Source organism: Macrobrachium rosenbergii, chromosome 51 (assembly GCF_040412425.1).
Source record: "Macrobrachium rosenbergii isolate ZJJX-2024 chromosome 51, ASM4041242v1, whole genome shotgun sequence".
Taxonomy (NCBI): Eukaryota; Metazoa; Arthropoda; class Malacostraca; order Decapoda; family Palaemonidae; genus Macrobrachium; species Macrobrachium rosenbergii.
The window spans coordinates 32,224,010-32,233,387 of record NC_089791.1 but is presented as its reverse complement, the minus strand read 5'-3'; the positions used below and the strand labels follow the sequence as shown (position 1 = coordinate 32,233,387).

Below are 9,378 nucleotides of genomic sequence, written 5' to 3'. Positions count from 1 at the left end.
TAGAATAGAATAGAATGTAGAATTTAGGCCAGAGGCCAAGCACTGTGACCTATTAGGTCATTCAACGCTGTGAAAGGGAAATTGACAGTGAGAAGATTTGAAAGCTTTAACAGAAAAAAAGTTGCATTTGCACGAGGAAACAATTGTTGGGGAGGGTGGAAAGTCAGGTGGGAGAAAGAATGTGAGCTTGAGGAACACTGACAGCACTACCCCCTAATCTAACCCCTTGGGGAATTGCTGCCTAGGGTGGGTGGCGCGAGTAGCTAAATTTGAATAATAATAATAATAATAATAATAATAATAATAATAATAATAATAATAATAATAATAATTTTCGACAGAAAAAGTACTGACAATACCAGACGTCAGAAAAAGAAAAAAGAAATACCATCGAAAATGCCACTGGGAAAATCTACGGATTTACATACCAGGTTTCAGCAACCTGCTGTAATACTTTAAAATAAAGCATTTTTTCTGTAAGAAATCCCCTGCTTCATCCATCAAAATATGAACATTGGACAATTATGGACTAATATTGATGTGCAGGAAAAGCGAATTATTAGATGAATTGAGAAAACTCAGTATAAAATGAATTCGCAAAATGCAGCCATTTTATTCAACAAAACTTGCCTCAAAGAGGGTCTTCTTCCTTCGCAATAATAATAATAATAATAATAATAATAATAATAATAATAATAATAATAATAATAATAATAATAATAATAGTCTTGTTAAAGAGAATGACAGCATCAGTGGAATTGATTTTATATACAGTCTTTTCAATTATTATTTTCTTCTCATCAGGGCTGATATTTGCTAATAACTGGCCGATGTTCATAGTCTGGGTAAGGAAATAATAATAATAATAATAATAATAATAATAATAATAATAATAATAATAATAATAATAATGTTCAACCTGATACCGGAATTGAATATCGTTTGTATCTTTGCTAAAAGTCCTTGCTTTGGTGAAACTTATATATTTGGTTCTTGCAGGAAGCAAGCAAGCAAGCAATTCATATCAGTATTTAACGGAACATAAAAGGCAGTTAGCCATGAAGTGGTGCCCTGAACACTTGAGCTGTGTTGGGGTGGGGGTGGGCAGGGTGTCAACTTTATGGGACCAGAGGCGAAAAGGAAAGCGATTTGGTCACCTCAAATATCAAGTCCTTTCGAGCTTGTTTAAATAAATCTAAATTTTAAACATTAAATTTTAGATAAATTTATTTAAATAAATTGACGTTATGTAAAGTTTTGAGTAAATTTATTTAAATTAACGTTATGCAGCTTTTGAATAAATTTTTTTAAATATACTAACGTTATGTAACCTTTTGAACAAATTTATTTAAATAGATTAACGTTATGTAACCTTTTGAATGAATTCATTTAAATTAACGTTATGTAACTTTTGAATAAATTTATTTAAATATATTAACGTTATGTACCTTTTGAATAAATTTATTTAAGTAAATTAACGTTATGTAATCTTTTGAACAAATTTATTTAAAATATGTTATGCAACCTTTGGAATAAATTTATTTAAAAAGATTGTCATGCAACCTTTTGAATAAATTTATTTAAATATTTTAACGTCATGGCACCTTTTGAATAAATTTAAATTAACGTCATGTGGCTTTTTCACATTTATTTAAATAAACTAACGGTATATAACCTTTAAATCCAAAAGCTAAACTGTGGTCTACCACAGTAATTTTCAGTTAATATTTGAAAGACATTTTTAATATTGTTAATATTTTTTTTTTTTTTTTAGGTTGGAGCTTCAACTTGTATCACTAGTAGGATGAGGATTGCCTTCTACCGGAAGCTGGTTCCTGATAAGAGCAAGGATGCTGGAATCACACGCTGGAGGGAGGCTAAGGGACTCGTGGTGCTAACAGGATCGGAAATGGCTGGAACATAATCAGGTAAATTGAGGAGAATCCTATTGTTAGGTTTGGCGTCCTATTATCAGAAGTACGTTGGTAGTTTTTATCTCAAATTGATGATCGATCAGCATTATAGTAATTAAAGCTTTAGCAGCAAAGTAATTTGAGATTAATCATTGATCAACCATTATCGCTTAAATTCACTTGAACAACTTTAGCATCAAAATAATTTTTATTTAGTCATTGATCAACCGTTGTTGTTTTAAATTCACGTGAAAAACTTTAGTAGTAAAATAATTTACATTTAGTCACAGATCAACCATTTTTGTTTTAAATTCACGTGAAAACAGTCAAACTTTGGTAGCAAAGTAATTTATTTAATCATTGATCAACCATTTTTAAATTCACGTGAAAACGGTAAAACTTTAGCAGCAAGACAATGATTTAGTCATTGATCAACCATTCCTGTTTAACTTCACGTGAAAACAGTCAAACTTTAGCAGCAAAATAATTTTTTATTTATTGATCAACCATTTTTGTTTAAATTCACCTGAAAACAGTCAAACTTTATATTACATCAGACTGAAGGTAGACTGGAAACTGGTATGAACTGCTGTTGTGGTTTGAAAACCTAGTGTATTCAACAATATAGTTCTCTCGTCTGAAGCATGGTAGCAATATTTGACTGTGATCGCACTAATAATACTACTGTACCTCGAGGCTCGATTTCACGATTACCATAATACCAAATCTTAACACTTTTCCACCCCTGAGATCATGAGATCGTGTATTCAACTTAAAGCGTAGATAGAACCTAGGTGACATTTGTAACTCCTTTCTCGTTGAGAAATTACAAGCCAAACAGTTAACAATAATCTCCATTTAGGCCATTTAGGAACCCGGTATCAAGTTAAGGGGTCTGATATTCGAAATTTTTGCGCGAGTTCAATAGAAATCTAGTTTAGAGTTAGCTGCATCTCGCATATCTCATTGATTGATCTGTAAGTTAGATGCTTATATTATCTTCCAAATGGGAATCTGTGGTCCAGCTAAGGGTCTCAATACATGACGACAATTTGGCTCTTAAAGTCATCAGTGAAAGGGATTTGCTACTAATGCACACAGGAGTGCAAATTGGTCAGCTTAAATGTCAGACCTACACGAGTAAATATCAGACCATGATTTTGTTGAAAACCAGGTGTGATTTTTGGAAGTTTATTTTGTCTAAAGTTTAGGCTTTCCTCTTCAGGTTGGGGCATCGACTCCTAGCAGCCCAAGAGGATTAGGATTTCTCCTTCAAATGGGTGTCGGTCTCGTTCGCTGGAGGGAAGCAGAAAGACTCCTGAAACTAAAACAAGATGACAAATGACCGGAGCCTACCAAGGTAAATTAAAAGGACAACCCTTCTGTAGGGAGACTCGAGTTGTAGGCGCAATTTCTGCTTTGATCAGAAGAGTGCATTGGTATTTTCATTCCTTACTTGGTGCTACATTAAAGTACAGTAATTGAAACTCTTGAGAAGCAAAATTATTTAGTGACTGATCATCTGATAAACCGAGTATGCTCCAAAAGTAGTGAGAATGAAATCAGTCCTTATATTACTCCAGGTTTGAAAACGGAACTGGGACAAGTGTTGGCAGAAATTCTAGCTTAAAATTTAGAACATGGAACCAGTGATCATTGGTAAAACTATTAAGAATTATGCTAAAAAGACAAGCAAGTTACAACACACAGGGACATTAATACATATCTAAAAAGAATGTAGTACTGCTTTGGGATTGTTAAGAATGACAACGTTAAATTTCTTGGTAGTGGTTTTGATCCGTGTGCTTTAAGGACAGATAAATACTAGGTTAGTTTAGCAGCTGGGGACTCTGCTATTCTTACATATTAACTCTGTGTGCAATAAGTAATCAAAAGTAGTATTTTTTTATTCAAAATTTGCATGTATTCACATGGAACAAGTCTGGATTCCACCCAGACCGAGACTTGTTGAATGGCTGATTTCATACCATCGGCATGCTTTGACTCATTTGGCCAGGTAATTCAGATCTTTGCTTTACCATGGTAATAATTTCTTATGTCCAGAACCTCCCAGCACCGTTTTTATTTTTTTTAGCAATGTATGGTGGTGTTTTGTTCTTCCCAACCATTGTAATTAGGGTTTAGACTACTACTGAAAGATATCAGCAACCCCAAAGCTGCACGATACGTGTCTATCCTATACAGTACTCACATCTCCACAATCTTAACTCGTCGCCAGACCCCAGTCTCAGTGTTCATCCAAGCAAGTTCCCGTAGGTGGGTAGTGTCGTCGGTGCACCTCACGTGCGGTGCACTGCAGGCGATACTTAAGGTTCTCTGCAGCGTCCCTACCATACGCCCCTAGCTGCAACCCCTTTCATTCCTCTTACTGTGCCTCCATTCATACTCCTCCTCCCATCTTACTTCCTACCCTTTTCTAACAAATGTTTCATGGTGCAGCTGGGAGGTTTTCCTCCTGTTAGATCTTTCAATTTTCCTTTCAGTGCTAAATGACCTCATAGGTCCCAGAGCTTGGCCTTCAGCCCAAATTGTATATTCTGTTCTATTCAAGTAGGTCTGGGCCTTCCAACTCTTGTAGGGCCCATGGGAACCAAGCTGACCCTATCTTCTGCTGTTCTCTGTGGAATGGGGCAAAGGACAAGTCAATTTGACAATTTTCTATATTTTCCATAAGCTTTTATTTAAACTGGGATCATCATCTGTCACTGCCTCTAAGAGTTCTTGAGCATTGCTTGTTTTATATGGAATCTCAATCCACAGTTTGTCAGGAACCCTCAGTGTTCCGTTGCTCGATACCAGAAGCCTTTGCTCCTTTCACTGTCAGATTGTGGAATGGTCTTAGAAGTATCATCAATGATGGTCTCAAGTTTAAAAGAGGCTGTAATGGTGCTAAAAAGTGTCATTCACACGCGCAATTTCTCTAATTTCCTTGTCTTGTGGTTCAGTTCATGTATTTCATGATGAGTTCATTTATCTTTAATATTCCTTTAATTTCAAAGTATGTGGACCTTCTGTTGTACAGAGCTCGCTTTGTAAGTCAGTGGTCTTTCAGTCTTGTTCCATGTGAATTTTAGTTCGTGATGAATTATATTGACAATAAGCATTTTATCATTTTATGTGTACTTATGTAGCAGTGTGTCAAAGAACTCAGTGTCTTTGAAGATAACAACGATTTCCTCTTGCAGGTTTAAGATGAAAACGTATAACAGCAGGAACCCGAAACAAGTCAGAAAGACTCTACTTTTGCCAACACCAATTCCTACGAACGCAATCGTTCATCTACAAGGTCCTAATGTTTGTCTAGAATTGCAAGAATTACTATGAACAGGCAGATATTCCTTGAACTCGTCGAATATTCCCATCAAGATGGATCCACGTCAAAACTGAATTCACTCTTCTTTGGCCCAAATTGACATCCACCAAGAAGACCCACTGTAGAGACAAAAGGTCTACTAAGAGACAGGGATTCGAGAACTTTTGGTGTTGAACTACTTTGGTGGTAATATTGGTTCACTATCCGAGAAGAAGAACCAGACTACATTCTGACACTGGTATCAAGTAGTGTTAGCCCTCCCCCTTTTCACACATTACTGTTTGATGATAATTTCTACATTTATTAACTTAGTTTCTGAAATATTCAAAGCCTCTTGTCAGCCTCTATATCATGGCTAGCTTATGTAACACTAGTGTTGGTAAAGAACGCTAGCACATCGACTTGAGTAATCGTATTTCTCACTTAAAATTTTGAAATAATCCATAGCTTGATTTGTTGATACGAATTTTAAGAAGTTTTGAAATTGAAGATTAATCACATTACAATTTTGAAAATTATAGGTATATTTAGCCACTCCAGCCCATCTGACAATCTGCTTAGTCGTCTTTCCAGTGTCATTTAAGGTACATATTTGTGCCAATTTCGTTTGTTTTACTCAGGAGGGAATCAAAGGACTAAAATGAGTTACTGTAAACTATTTGGAAGTTATGTCATTCAGTAGTTCAGTATTATTCATTATATCATTCGTTTAAAAGCAGAGACTGAAATACACTACATTTGTTTGTCTTTCTTTGCAAAATAAGGAAACTTAAGTCTTAACATTTAGTCATTTGTAATAAAACTTAAAGGTTGCAGATAATTAGGATTAGTGCAAAGACCTCTCATGTTCAAGTCTTCGTATTGTATAGAGACTAAAGTGATAAAATTGCTTGCAAAATTTTAACCGAATATTTTTTTTCTTGTCTTGCCACACTTCTAAATAGTGTGTGTTAAATTATGATGACACTTTAAACAAGAGTTGACATAACTTACAATCTGTTGCTCCTGCATGTGACGGTTACTGTCAAAAGCCTAAATTGTTATTCAAGTGTCATTGTCAAATTTATTAACCAATTTTCACAATTTTTTTCATGTATTTCTGCAGCCGCCTATTGGCTGTTCCCTTCAAACTTCGCTGTTTTCTTTCAACGGTGAAACTGTAGCTAGCAATAACGTCAGTAATCCCATACTATCAATTTCAGTCAGTTGATCTAAACTACCTGTAGATTCCTATAACTTTTCCCGTGCTATACTTTGCAACACTATATTTGGTGTAGGGGTTTTAAAAGCATCTCATCTTAACTATAATATCTCCCACGTTTTAGGAGACTTTTTGCTCTGTGTTTGTAGGCACTGGATTTTGTTCAAGGGCATTTTGGTCACTGACTCCACATATTTCCTTGTCATGCTGTTGCCTTTAATTTCTTTGGCAGTATTTTCAGGACACTCAGGTTTTGTGCTTTATTATGAATCCTTTTGTCACTTACAGCTGACCAGCAACGCAGTTTCTGTACTGTTTAGGGTGGTGCCTTGGTAACTTAAGTTTCTTTTGTACTTTGAGATGGTGCTTTTATTTACAACTGACTTGCAACTTTTTGAAGTTTTCTGTGTTTTGAAGATATCTTTTTATGGCTAGGTTAGTACCATCATTTACATATGAAAGTTGCCTGTACAGCTTCTTCTTCTTCTTCTTATTATTATTATTATTATTATTATTATTATTATTATTATTATTATTATTATTATTATTATTATTATTATTATTATTATTACTGGAGAAATTAATCCAGTTGTGTATATGTACAGTACATAGATTTGAAGATAAATCTGTACAGAAAGCTTTCGAGAAACGTTCGAGTCCCCTTATTATTATTATTATTATTATTATTATTATTATTATTATTATTATTATTATTATTATTATTATTATTATTATTATTATTCAGAATATGAACCCTATTCATATGGAACAAGCCCACCACAGGGGCCACTGACTTGAAATTAAGCTTCCAAAGAATATGGTGTTCATTAGGAAGAAAAAGAGGAGGTAACGGAAAATAGAGAGAGAAGAGATCTCACTTATTAAAAAATAAAAGATAAATTAATAAATTAATAGATAAAGATATATAAAAATACAGGAAGAATAGTACATATTAGGGTAGTAATGCATTGCATCTTCGCTTGAACTTGAACTTTATGTTGGAGTCTTCATTTAATCAAGGAATATTAAAAGTTAATTAACTTACAAATGGAGTTGACTGATGCATTTGAAGTTCTCTACACTGTTCAGGTGCCTCCATCTGCAACTGTCCAGCAACTTGAAACTTTCCTGTGGCAATTAGAGTGGTGCTTTCCTGTACAAATTAATGCTTAGTAATGTTTAGGGTCGTGCCTTCATTTACAATTGACGAATAGTTTAGAAGTTTTCTACACTGTTTAGAGTGCCTTTATTTACAGATGACAATTTGTTTAGAAGTTTTCTAGACTGTTTAGAGTGCCTTCAGTTACAGATGACAAATTGTTAGAAGTTTTCTACACTGTTTAGGTGCCTTCATTTACAACTGCTTAGCAACTTGAAACTTTTCTGTAGTGATTAGAGTGGAGCCATTTACTGTACAAATTAATACTTGGTAATGTTTAGAGTCGTGCCTTCATGCAAAATTGACGAATTGTTTAGAAGTTCTCTACACTGTTTAGGGTGCCTCCTTTTGCAGTTGTCTAGCAACTTGAAACTTTTCTGTAGTGATTTAGAGTAGTGCCATCCTGTACCTAATGAAAGTTTAGTAATGTTTAGGGTGGAGCCTTCATTGAAAATTGACTATGGGTCATACTTTATAAACTTTCTACACCGTTTGGGGTCCCATCATTGCAACTGTTTAGCATATTTTAAGGGTTTTAGTCCTGCCCCCAGCTATAAATTTCTAGCAGCTTTGAGGATTTCTGTACTGTTTAGGGAGATGCTTACATTAAACAATTTTTTTTTTTTTTTAGCAAGTTAAAGGTTTTCTATATCGCTTAGGGTGGGTTCATTTTCGAATGCAAAGCAACTTGAAAGTTTAATATACGTTTTGAGTCGTGCCTTTATTTAACAGCTAACCTTTTTTATGAAGGTAAAGGTGGTTGATATCAACGATCAGTTACTGTTAAATTACTGCTGCAAATTAATATTGCAAGTTTTATTTTTGCTTCGTTGAATATTTTGATTAAAGATGTTAGTAATTGATCATTTCTGTTATTAAAATACTGAAATTCTAAAGTTATTTACAAATGAACTCTGAAGAAAGATGATGTACAAATTGTAGTCAGTTGTGCACTTGTGATTATATGATGTAGGAATGTGGACCTACAGCCGTATTGCCTTATCTTGACTTGATATAATTCACATTAAATAAATTAACATACGTTTTGGCTTACCTTGACTTCATATAATTTAAATTAACATAAGTTTTGGCTTATCTTGACTTGATATAATTTACATTAAATAAATTAACATACGTTTTGGCTTACCTTGGCTTCATATAATTTACATTAAATTAACATCCTCCTCCCAAGTTCTTGTGTTTTAAAGTGGTTAGTGGTTTCTCTCTCTCTCTCTCTCTCTCTCTCTCTCTCTCTCTCTCTCTCTCTCTCTCTCTCTCTCTCAAAACATATTGACTAACCCTGAAACTCGCCAATAGTCCACTGTATTTAGTTTTCTATTTTTATATCTTCAAGAACTGATTTTTTTTTTTCCATTCTCTCATAAACTTTGAAATCAGACATTTTTCTGTTCAAGCTTTTGTTGATAACTCATGCAGTCTCACGTGGAGCAAAATAATCGGAATTATTTTGTCAAAGTCTTGTTTAAGGTAATTCTAGTCTACTTTATAATTTGATTTACTGTATATTACATTTGTGATTATAATCTTGGAATGACCAGGGAATGAATGTCTCATGAACAAAATTATTTTTTTTAAATGCTGGTTTTAAGAGTTTTGGATCCTATTACTGAAAGAGTAACACGGGAAGTTTTATGAACAAGAGCCCGTGCACGCCCAATACTGGTTTAATCTATAAATGATATAGGATTAATTTTGACGATATTGTTTGGTTATGTTTCAGACCATGGATATTATTTTAGGTTTCAATATC

At 34.0% G+C, this 9,378-nt stretch overlaps 1 long non-coding RNA gene across 1 annotated transcript in view; it reads left to right on the top strand.

Annotated features, from left to right (window-relative positions):
• The window catches only part of LOC136833292 (uncharacterized), an 11,941-nt gene extending 4,999 nt beyond the window's left edge, over positions 1 to 6,942 (top strand). The window contains exons 2-4 of the long non-coding RNA XR_010851408.1: positions 1,775 to 1,928; positions 3,139 to 3,273; positions 5,120 to 6,942. This is a non-coding gene — a long non-coding RNA (uncharacterized lncRNA). The remainder of the gene's footprint in view (positions 1 to 1,774; positions 1,929 to 3,138; positions 3,274 to 5,119) is intronic.
• Positions 6,943 to 9,378: the final 2,436 nt, after the last annotated feature.